Here is a 12,631-nt window from a genome sequence, read left to right as displayed (position 1 = left end):
AGATTGTTACTAAATTTCCTGGTGAATCTTATGAGTTTAATTTCTCTAAATTTGCCAAAACTCCTTATAAAGCTGATTTGCCTAATAATGATTTTAGAGTTGAATAGTGTGCGTCTATTGCTCTTGCTCCTAATAATCCTTTGCAGCAACATTTGGAGAATAGTGAGAGTGAAGTCTTTAGGGAAGAAAGGAATGAGCTTGATGAAATTTTCCTTCGTCAACCTATTCTTAAACATGACTTACCGGTTGAAGATCTAGGTACAACACCACCACCAAAGGAAGATCCTGTTTTTGATTTAAAACCATTGCCTGATAATCTTAAGTATGCTCATATTGATGATAAGAAAATATATCATGTTATTATTAGTTCTAAGCTTTCAGATATTGAGGAAGAAAGGTTATTGGAAATATTGAAGAAACACCGAGGAGCTATTGGCTATACTCTTGATGACTTGAAGGGGATTTCTCCCTCTATTTGCCAACATGCTATCAATATGGAAGATGATGCAAAGCATGTTGTTGAACATCAACGTCGTCTAATTCCGAAGATGAAGGATGTGGTAAGGAATGAGGTATTAAAACTTCTTGAAGCTGGTATTATATATCCTATTGTCGATAGTAGATGGGTTAGTCCTGTGCATTGTGTTCCTAAGAAAGGAGGAATGAATGTTGTGCCTAATGATAATGATGAGCTCATCCCTCAAAGAGTAGTTGTAGGGTATAGAATGTGCATTGATTATCGAAAAGTTAATAAGGTTACTAAGAAAGATCATTACCCTTTACCATTTATTGATCAAATGTTAGAAAGGTTGTCTAAAAATACTCATTTTTGCTTTCTTGATGGTTATTGCGGGTTTTCACAAATTGCTTGTTAAAACTAAAGATCAAGAGAAAACCACTTTCACTTGTCCCTATGGAACTTATGCTTATAGGCGTATGCCTTTTGGTTTATGTAATGCTCCTGCTACTTTTCAAAGATGCATGTCTGCTATTTTTCATGGCTTTTGTGAGAGTATTGTAGAGGTATTCATGGATGATTTTTCTGTTTATGGGAATTCTTTTGAGAATTGCTTGCGAAACCTTGATAAAGTATTGCAGAGATGTGAAGAAACTAATCTTGTTCTTAATTGGGAGAAGTGCCACTTTATGGTTAATGAAGGAATTGTATTGGGACATAAAATTTCTGAGAGAGGTATTGAAGTTGACAGAGCTAAAGTTGAAGCAATTGAGAAGATGCCCTATCCTAGGGATGTTAAAGGTATTCGTAGTGTTCTTGGTCATGCTTGGGTTTTATAGGAGATTTATTAAAGACTTCTCTAAGATTTCAAAGCCTCTTACTAATCTTCTTCAAAAAGATGTACCTTTTGTTTTTGATGATGATTGTAAGGAAGCTTTTGAAACTCTAAAGAAAGCCTTAACAACTCGCTCCTGTAGTTGAACCTCCTGATTGGAATTTGCCTTTTGAAATGTGTGATGCTAGTGATTTTGCTTAGTAGGCGTTGTTCTTGGACGACGAGTAGATAAGAAATTGAATGTTATTCATTATGCTAGTAAAACTCTTGATGCTGCTCAAAGAAATTATGCTACAACTGAAAAAGAATTATTAGCTGTAGTCTTTGCTTGTGATAAGTTTAGAACCTATATTGTTGATTCAAAAGTTACAATTCATACCGATCATGCTGCAATTAGATACCTTATGATAAAGAAAGATGCTAAGCCGAGGCTTATTAGATGGGTACTTCTTTTGCAAGAATTTGATCTGCATATTATAGATAGGAAAGGTGCTGATAATTTGTCTAGATTGGAAAATATTGCTTATGATCCTGTTCCTGTTAATGATAGTTTTCCAAATGAACAATTGGTTGTAATAAAGGTGAGCTCGCGAGATAGTCCTTAGTACGCTGATTATGCTAACTTTATTGTATCCAAGTACTTGCCTCCAACCTTTTCAGCTCAGCAAAGGAGGACATTCTTTTATGACTTGAGGCATTACTTTTGGGATGACCCACACTTATATAAAGAAGGAGTGGATGGTATTCTGCGAAGATGTGTTCCTGAATATGAACAACAGGAGATATTGAGTAAATGTCATGGTAGTGTTTATGGAGGACATCACGCCGGAGATAGGACTGCGCAAAAGGTTCTACAATCAGGTTTTTATTGGTCAACTCTCTTCAAAGATGCAAGGAAGTTTATTTTATATTGTGATGAATGTCAAAGGGTTGGTAATATCTCCAGACGCAATGAAATGCCTATGAATTATACTCTTGTTATTGAACCATTCGATTGTTGGGGATTTGACTTCACGGGTCCTTTCCCTTCTTCAGAAGGTAACACTCATATACTTGTCGCTCGTTGATTATGTTACTAAATGGGTGGAAGCCATACCTACAAAAAGTGCTGATGGTGAGACCTCTTTAAGAATGCTTTTAGATATTATTTTTCCTAGATTTGGAGTTCCTAGATATATTATGACTGATGGAGGTTCTCATTTTATTCATGGTGGTTTTAGAAAAACTCTTTCTAAATATGGTATTAATCATAGAATTGCTTCTGCTTATCATCCTCAAACTAGTGGGCAAGTAGAATTATCAAATAGAGAGATTAAATCTATCTTGCAAAAGACTGTTAATAAATCTAGAAAGAACTGGGCAATTAAATTGAAGGAAGCACTATGAGCTTATAGAACTGCTTATAAAAATCCCATGGGTATGTCACCATATAAAATGGTTTATGGGAAAGCTTGCCATTTACCTTTAGAACTAGAGCACAAAGCTGATTGGGCTGTGAGAGAACTAAATAAAGATCCCAAACTAGCCGGTAAAAAGAGATTGCTACAATTGAGTTCTCTAGATGAATGGAGAAGTGAAGCATATGAAAATGCTAAACTCTTTAAAGAAAAAGTTAAGAAATGGCACGATAGAAGAATTATCAAAAGAGATTTCAATGTTGGAGATAAAGTCCTATTGTATCGGTCTCGTCTCAGATTTTTTGCAGGGAAATTACTCTCAAAATGGGAAGGACCATATGTCATTGATGAGGTGTATCGATCAGGAGCAATTAAAATTAGCTCTCTGCAAGGTAATGCCACACAAGTGGTGAATGGACAAAGACTCAAGCATTATATCTCGGGTGATTCTTATAATGAAGATGTTGACGTCATTCAAGTGGTAACTCCGGAAGCTTTCATCAAAGGCCAAGTTGACAGTCCTGCAGAGTCCGACTTTGAATAGGTAACGGTTACGGTAAGAAAAAGTCCGCGTTTAACTTTCCGAACAATGTTTTGCAACTTTTGGAAAATATGAAAAATTACGAGATCGAAACGGAGTGGAGGAGACGCACGAGGGCGTGCCCCCACAGGCCGGCGCGGGCCCCAGCCTGGCCGCGCCGCCCTGTGAGGAGGCCGCCTCGTTGCCCCTCTCCGACTCCGGTTCGACCTGGTACTTTCCTTTCGTCGTGAAAATTTTTGCTATATAATCCCCCGGACCCCTGGAGGTCCGTATATCTTTTTCTCGACGTGTTTTGTTTTGAGCTGTTTCTGCCAGGATCCGTCTTTGATCTAGAAGCACCATGGTCTCCAACAACAGGGACAAGGAGCCTTCGGAGGAGGATATTCAAGACCCCGAGTTGAAAGAAGAAGTCAAGGAGGATGAAGAGGAAGTTGAGGAAGTTCCGCGAGTACGCCCGCGTGCCACCGTCGCAAGCATCGGAGTGATGTCAAACCCGTTCAACGCCAAGAAAAGCGCACGGATTAGCACCGGAGGAAGAGTTCCACGTCACTACCTAGCTCCAAGGACATCTCCTCCAGGAAGGATGAAGCCTGAAGCTGAAGAGTGGGGAAACAACTCTAAGAGTTGGGACTCGCCGTCGGACGTACTTCTTAACCGCGTCGAGCACAATTCAGAGATGATCCGCAACCTCACGTACATGATTGATGAGCTAAAGGAGCTTGTTGAGAAGCTTATCCGGAATTCACCATCACCACCGCCGAAGGAGTAATTCGTCATCGGTATTGGCATCCCCTTGGTTTGTTCCAAGCTTGGGGGAGTGTCGCGGTATCATATCATCACTATCTTTTACCTTTTTACTTTCAAGTAGTGTCATATCATGAGTAGGGAAGTTATCATATAAATGTGTTGCGGTATAGAAGTATCTCTCTTTAGTTGGTTATCTATGTATCCCTTGGTGTGAGTTATCATTATGGAATATTAATGAGAAATCTTATCATCTACATATTGCACATCTTATTTTAGTTTGTAATCTCTATTATATGATTGATCTTGTTGTTAATAGGGGTATCACTTTGGGAGCATTGAGTAAATCTATTTGGTTTTGGCAAACTTAGAATTGGTCAATAGCAACAACACTTTGAGTTTTAAGTAGAGAAGAGGAAATACATGTAGATATGTTATTATCTTTCTTGTTAGTTCCTAGCTTAGTATTCTGAAGTTAAAATTGTTTGTGCTTACAAGTAAGATGCATGATTGTTTCTATCACATGTAGATTTGTTTGTTTCCCTCAACTCTTATGCTTGCTAATTAACCTTGCTAGCCAAAGACCTGTACCGAGAGGGAATACTTCTCGTGCATCCAAACCCTTAAACCAAACCTATGCCATCAATGTCCACCATAACTACCTACTATGTGGTATTTCCCTACCATTCCAAGTAAATACTTCATGTGCTACCTTTAAATAATTCAAAAGCTATTACTTCTTATTTGTGTCAATGTTTTATAGCTCATGAGGAAGTATGTGGTGTTTTATCTTTCAGTCTTGTTAGGCAGCTTCCACTAATGGACTAGTGGCTTCATCCACCGATCCTTTAATTTTGCAAAAAGAGCTGGCAACGGGGTTCCCAGCCCCAATTAATCAACCTTCATTAATAACTCTCTTCGCATGTTTTGCCCTGATTCATCAGTAAGCAACTTAATTTTGCAATAGACACTCCTCCATGGTATGAGATTGTTGGAAGGCACTGATACGTCTCCAACGTATCCATATTTTCTGATGTTCCATGCTTGTTTTATGACAATACTTACATGTTTTGCTTGCACTTTATGATGATTTTATGCGTTTTCCGGAACTAACCTATTAACAAGATGCCACGAGTGTCGGTTCTCGTTTTCTGCTGTTTTTGGTTCCAGAAAGGCTGTTCGGGCAATATTCTCGGAATTGGACGAAATCAACGCCAAACATCCTATTTTCCCGGAAGCATCCAGAACACCGAAGGAGAGTCGGAGGAGAGCCAGGGGGCCACCACACAGGTGGGCCGCGCGGCCTACACCCTGGCCGCGCCGGCCTGGTGTGGGGCCACCCTGTCGCCCCTCCCGCGCCGCCTCTTCGCCTATTTAAGCCCTTTCGACCTAAAAACGCAGTACCAATTGACGAAACTCCGGAAAGACTCCGGGGCGCCGCCACCATCGCGAAACTCCAATTCGGGGGCAGAAGTCTCCGTTCCGGCACCCTGCCGGACGGGGAAGTGCCCCGAAGCCATCTCCATCAACGCCACCGCCTCCATCATGCTCCGTGAGTAGTTCCCCCATGGACTACGGGTTCTAGCTGTAGCTAGTTGGTATTCTCTCCCCCATGTACTTCAATACAATGATCTCATGAGCTGCCTTACATGATTGAGATTCATCTCGATGTAATCGGTGTTGTGTTTGTCGGGATCCGATGGATTGTTACGTTATGATTGTCTATCTACAAAGTTTATGAAGTTATTGTTGCTCGCAATCTTGTTGTGTTTAATGCTTGTCACTAGGGCCCGAGTGGCATGATCTTAGATTTAAGCTCTATACTTATTGCTTAGATTGTATCTACAAGTTGTATGCACATGTCTATGTCCGGAACCAAAGGCCCCAAAGTGACGAAATTGGGACAAGCTGGAGGGGAAGGCTTAGATATGAGGATCACATGTTTTCACGGAGTGTTAATGCTTTGCTCCGGTGCTCTATTAAAAGGAGTGCCTTAATTTCCAGTAGATTCCCTAGAGGCCCGGCTGCCACCGGCTGGTAGGACAAAAGATGTTATACAAGTTTCTCATTGCGAGCACGTATGACTATATATGGAAAACATGCCTACATGATTAATGATCTTGATGTTCTGTCTTAATGCTATTTCAATCCTATCAATTGTCCGACTGTAATTTGTTCACCCAACACTTGTTATTGGAGAGTTGCCACTAGTGTAGATAGCTGGGAACCCCGGTCCATCTTTCATCATCATATACTCGTTCTACATGTCATTGGAAGTAGTATCAACTATTTTCTGGTGCCATTGCTCTCATATTACTATTACTGCTGCTGCGTTACTGTTATTATTGCTCTCATATCACTGCTACTTTCACATCACCCCTGTTACTAGTGTTTTTCCAGGTGCAGCTGAATTGACAACTCAGTTGTTAAGGCTTATAAGTATTCTTTACCTCCCCTTGTGTCGAATCAATAAATTTGGGTTTTACTACCCGCGAAGACTACTGCGATCCCCTATACTTGTGGGTTATCGGGCACCCGAGGATTCGGTTAGCCATGGCTTGTGTAAGCAAAGGTTGGGGGAGTGTCATCCTTAAATAAACTAAAGTACATGTGTAAACAAAAGAGAAGAGGGATGATCTACCTTGCTGGTAGAGATAACGTCCTTCATGGGAGCCGCTCTTTGGAAGTCTGTTTGGCAAGGGGGTTAGAGTACCCGCTACCATTCGTTGACAACAACAAACACCTCTCAAAACTTTACTTTTATGCTCTCTATATGATTTCAAAACTTAAAAAGCTCTAGCACATGATTTAATCCCTGCTTCCCTCTGCGAAGGGCCTGTCTTTTACTGTATGTTGAGTCAGTAAACCTATTTCCCTCCATCTCAAGAAAGCATTTGAGTTGTTGTGATCAAACCATTTATATTGTGATCTATTCCATCATGTCTTTTACTCTTTCTTGTTTAGTACAAGTTTTATCTGAATGAATACAGCTTTGAAAGTTATCAATGGTTATGAGGAGATTACTATGATTGAGTATGCAAGTTTATTATAAGCTTTAATATGAGAGCGCTGCTCAATAGATAAGTATAATCTGTTAACTGTTCTCTGACCAAGAACAAAGTTTGCCATCACCACTTATGATTCCTTATGCACCTTTATTTGTGATTACCTTCTACTTGCTTCAAGTTGAATTATATGAGGAAGTTGTTTACTAGAATGTCTTGTGTGAATGAATATGATGCTTCTTGTCCGTATTTTATTTATCGACTCTTCACTCCATAAACATGTGGTCTTGTTTACCGAGTTCGAGTTTCGCTTGGGGACAAGCGAAGTCTAAGCTTGCGGGAGTTGATACATCCATTTTGCATCACTATTTTATATCATAATTTGCTCGTTATTCATTGATATATTTCATATTTGGAGATGATACTTATGTAATTTCATCTATTTTGCATGTTTCATGATTATTTGAGGATCGCGCACCGGAGCCAGGATTCTGCTGGAAAAAGCACCGTCAGAATGCAATAAATCGGAGGATCAACAGTTGACGGAAATTATATGAAAAATCCTATTTTTTCAGAAGACGAAGGGAGCCAGAAGGGGGAGCCGAGGGGACCCGAGGTGGGCCCACCTCATAGGCCGGCGCGGCCCAAGGCCTGGCCGCGCCGCCCTGTGAGGAGGGGGCCCACAGCCCCCTCTCGCCTCCTTTTCTTCGCGTACATCTTCGTCCCAAAAACCTAAGCCCCAGAGGATAGTCGCGAAGAGTCACAGCCGCCTCTGCGGGGCGGAGAACACCAGAGAGAAAAGAGCTCTCCGGCAGGCTGAAATCTGCCGGGGAAATTCCTTCCCGGAGGGGGAAATCGACGCCATCGTCACCGCCATCGAGCTGGACATCATCTCTATCATCATCACCATCATCATCACCGCCATCTCCACCACTGCACCTCGTCACCGCTGTAACAATTTGGGTTTGATCTTGTTTGTTTGATAGGGGAAACTCTCCCGGTGTTGATTTCTACTTGTTATTGATGCTATTGAGTGAAACTATTGAACCAAGGTTTATGTTCAGATTGTTATTCATCATCATATCACCTCTGATCATGTTCCATATGATGTCTCGTGAGTAGTTCGTTTAGTTCTTGAGGACATGGGTGAAGTCTAAATGTTAGTAGTGACCTATGTTGGTTAGTATTCAATGTTATGATATTTAAGTTATGGTGTTATTCTTCTAGTGGTGTCGTGTGAACGTCGACTACATGACACTTCACCATTTATGGGCCTAGGGGAATGCATCTTGTATTCGTTTGCCAATTGCGGGGTTGCCGGAGTGACAGAAACCTAAACCCCCGTTGGTATATCGGTGCAGGAGGGATAGCAGGATCTCAGAGTTTAAGGATGTGGTTATATTTATCTTAATTACTTTCTTGTAGTTGCGGATGCTTGCAAGGGGTATAATCACAAGTATGTATTAGTCCTAGGAAGGGCGGTACATTAGCATAGGTTCACCCACACAACACTTATCAAAACAATGAAGATTAATCAGCTATATGAAGCGAAAGCACTAGACTAAATTCCCGTGTGTCCTCAAGAACGTTTGGTCATTATAAGTAAACAAACCGGCTTGTCCTTTGTGCTAAAAAGGATTGGTCCACTCGCTGCAATTATTTCTCTCGCACTTTACTTACTTGTACTTAATTCATCTGCTATATCAAAACCCCCTGAATACTTGTCTGTGAGTATTTACAGTGAATCCTTCATCGAAACTGCTTGTCAACACCTTCTGCTCCTCGTTGGGTTCGACACTCTTATTTATCGAAAGTACTACGATACACCCACTATACTTGTGGGTCATCACACCTCGACCTATACATGAACACAACACATCATAAAGCATACATATGAACTAAAAAGAAAACCCGTGAAGTTGCAAACTGGATCAATCAGCAGGAAACAAAAGACGGAAGATTCCATTAGTATAATTGTTTGAAGGACAAACAGATGCAATACTATGCGAATCCCCTCCCTGACAATCGATCGCTCGAGCAATCACTTTCTGTGGCGCGAAAGCGCTCGCGGAGCGAGTCAATTCCCTTTTTTCATGTAGTGTTTTAATTGCGTTCACACGTGTTCACACTAACAGCTTGTATTACTACTTTGCAAGTTGCATGCAGCCAAGAGCGTTCACACTGCATGCATGCACATGCACAGAGCATCTCATGGATTTGCATTTAATGAGCCAACTTTTCAGCACGCTTTCATAAGTTGCTGCATGCATACACATAGCATCTCACTCTTTTTCTTCAGCACGAGGCATGCTCTCAATTCTCCTTTTGCAATTCCCTTTTGGGTTTTATTTTCGTACAGTAATTCATAATTAAGGGAGTCCTTTTTGCAATTCCCTTTTGGGTTTTATTTTCGTACGGTAATTCATATTTAAGGGGATCCTTTTGCAATTTCCTTTTTCGGGCCAGTGGTTTTTAAGGGGGAAAATAACGGGTGGGAAGATCCACTTGCAACTCAAATGAACTACCACTTGCTCCTCAAATTAAGTACTGTTTTAAGTTGTAAGCTAACAAAAGTTGCTAAAATATTCTAAATGAAATTTACTTTTTAGGGTTGCTAGGTATTTATATTTACCGTTGATAAATAACGGGGCACCGGGTTGATAACTTCTAAACAAAAAAAAGAGTTGCTACATATTTTAAATTAAATTAAACTTTTAGGGTTGATATTTATTTATATTTACCATTTATAAATAGCGGGTCACCGGGTTGATAGCTTGTAAACTAAAAGAGAGTCGCTAAAATATTCTAAATGAAATATTTTTTAGGGTTATTATTTATTTATATTTACAGTTGATAAATAACGAGGCACCAGGTTGATAGCTTGTAAAATAAAATAAAAATGTTCGCTAAAATATTCTAAATGAAATACTTTTTAGGGTTGGTAGTTATTTTATAATTACCATTGATAAATAACGGAGCACCGGGTTGATAACTTGTAAACTAAAAAGAGTCGCCAAAACATTCGAAATGAAGTTAGATTTTAAGGTTTGGTAGTTATTTATATTTATTGTTGATAAATAACAGGGCACCAGGTTGATAGCTTCTAAACTAAAAAATATTTGCTAAAATATTTAAAATAAAATTAACTTTGGAGTTGATAATTTTATACATTTTACCGTTGATCACTCAAGTACGGAGGGTTGATTAGTCAAACAGAGAGGGTTGATAACTTTTAGTCCGAAAAAAGTTTCTCGAAACATATCAACATTGGTGCTAGTTTTGAAGATCTCGTCGAGACGATTTTATTGGTGAAAGCAAATCTTAATTTGGAGTTGTCGTTTGAAAGTTAAAGCGTTTTGAATTTTCAAATTTGGAAAAGATTCCGCTGACATCAGCTAATTCGTCTATTTGTGCATGCATGCAGAACTTTTCCTCAATAGGCTGCACCAGGTTGATAATTTTATACATTTACCGTTGATCACTTAAATACGGAGGGTTGGTTATTCAAATAGAAAGGATTGATAACTTTTAGCCAAAAAAAAGTTTGTCGAAACATATTAACATGGGTGCTAGTTTTGAAGATCTCGTCGAGACGGATTTATTGGTGAAAGCGAATCTTAATTTGAAGTTATCGTTTGAAAGTTAAAACGTTTTGAATTTTCAAATTTGGAAAAGATTCCGCTGATATCAGCAAATTCGTCTTTTTGTGCACGCATGCAGAACTTTTCCTCAATAGCCTGCACCAGGTTGATAATTTTATACATTTACCGTTGATCACTGTAGTGACCTCACCTGAAAAAAGGACAGTCTCTGTGCAACCGTGCTAGTCCCTGGATCGAACTGCTAGCACACACAGTTTAAGATGAAATACCAAGTAGCAAAGGTCTTCATTACAACCTAAGATCAAGCGGAAATAAAATGGTTCGATACAAGTTGCATAGCTCTCGGGCTAGCACTATTTCGGAGTTTAAAGCAGACAAGGAAAACATAAAGCATGGAGCCATCTTCCTTCATGAAGCCACGAGCGGACATGTTGGGCAAAGACTCGTGAACCTAAACAAACATCTTCGACTAGAGAAGTAACCTGCAACATAAAACGTTACGGCCCGAAGGTCAATACATTTGGAATTGTATTGGCAAGATGACACTTTGGTGGACACAAGTGGCAACCTAACACTTAAGTGCACATTTGGTCGGTAGAGCTCGGGCATATTTGCATAAAGCCAATTTTATCCTATCATTTGACAAAACATTTTCTTTCATACTAATTAAGCGGTACCATTGATAGACATCAATGAACCTGGACACCACCGATAGACATCAGTGAGCCCTGACACCACCGATAGACATCAGTGAGCCTTCCTATTGCATATGATCAACTTGGTTTGGGCGACCTACCCCTGCAGACACAGACCATAGACATGGCACGGGACCTGCTAGCCGATAGTCACTTGCACCAATTGACATATCCCTGTTCACCCATCAAGTTTTATTTAAGAAATTGGAATGAGGAGATCACCGAACAGGATCCTTGTCAGTTCGCTCAAATTGTCCGTAACCGGGGACACGGCTAAGTACTTAGTTTTACACTCTGCGGAGGTTGTACAAATTTACCCACATGACCTAGTCCGTTCTTCTTCCATGATGCACATTCCGCTCAAATGGACGAGATGTTGACTAGGACGAGACTTTTCCGAAGTGATCACCCGCACCTTTCTCTACGGACCCGCTCCAACCTACATTCCCCTACATCATCATGTCGCGTAGGGCCCAGGTTCACACAACATACTCCGTCAAGCCAGAGCCCATATAGCATGTGGCTGTACGGTAAGCTAATGAGCAAGGTTGTCTACAATCTCTTTGTTCCTGGGTGGCCGTCCACAAGTGCGATACACCTGGCGGTTCAGAGGTTCGACGACATGACCCCAGGGAACCACTCAACATAACCCGAGCAATACCAATTCCACCCAGGTAATTCATTAAACTTAGTTGTTTTTCCATAACTCACTATCAAAATCATTTTATAGCATAGCTGAGCAACAACTAAATTTAATGGCGACAAAGAATTCAAGTAGGGGTAGCTAGACTACTGGGATTGCATAGCAAAGCATAAGACCCTACACATGTATACTACAAAAATCTCTACTGTGCATAGATAAAAAGTGGGACTTTTGGTGTGTGTCACTTGCCTGGATAAGGTGGAGAGTTGGTACAATCTTCACAAGCACAACCGTTGCAGTCGGCACAATCACAATCTACAATCCGATAACATTGCACCATAAGCACAATGCAAGACACAAATGCACAAACATAGACATGAGATGCATATGAGGTTTACACAAGTGCACTTCATTTATTGTTCTCTGGTTGTCACTATATGCATGATGCCATGGTCAAATTTTACGGTTGGTTGGATTATTGCGAACCGTCTATGTCGCACTAGTGAAGAGCAACTACCATTAATCGTAAAAGATGTTTTGGTACAGTAGAAAAATGGTGATTTTGGTACTACTGGATAGGGGGTTCCATTTGCGAGCATACCAAAAGGAATCACTCAAAAAGAGAGTGTAGATCTCATTTTACGGGTATAGTACTCCGATTAGGCATATAAATATGATTGATTTTCAAACCTCTGAAAGTTCACATTTTATG

The sequence above is a fragment of the Lolium rigidum genome, chromosome 3, assembly GCF_022539505.1.
Source record: "Lolium rigidum isolate FL_2022 chromosome 3, APGP_CSIRO_Lrig_0.1, whole genome shotgun sequence".
NCBI lineage: Eukaryota > Viridiplantae > Streptophyta > Magnoliopsida > Poales > Poaceae > Lolium > Lolium rigidum.
The sequence above is the reverse complement of the archived record's forward strand: the minus strand, read 5'-3'. Positions refer to the sequence as shown.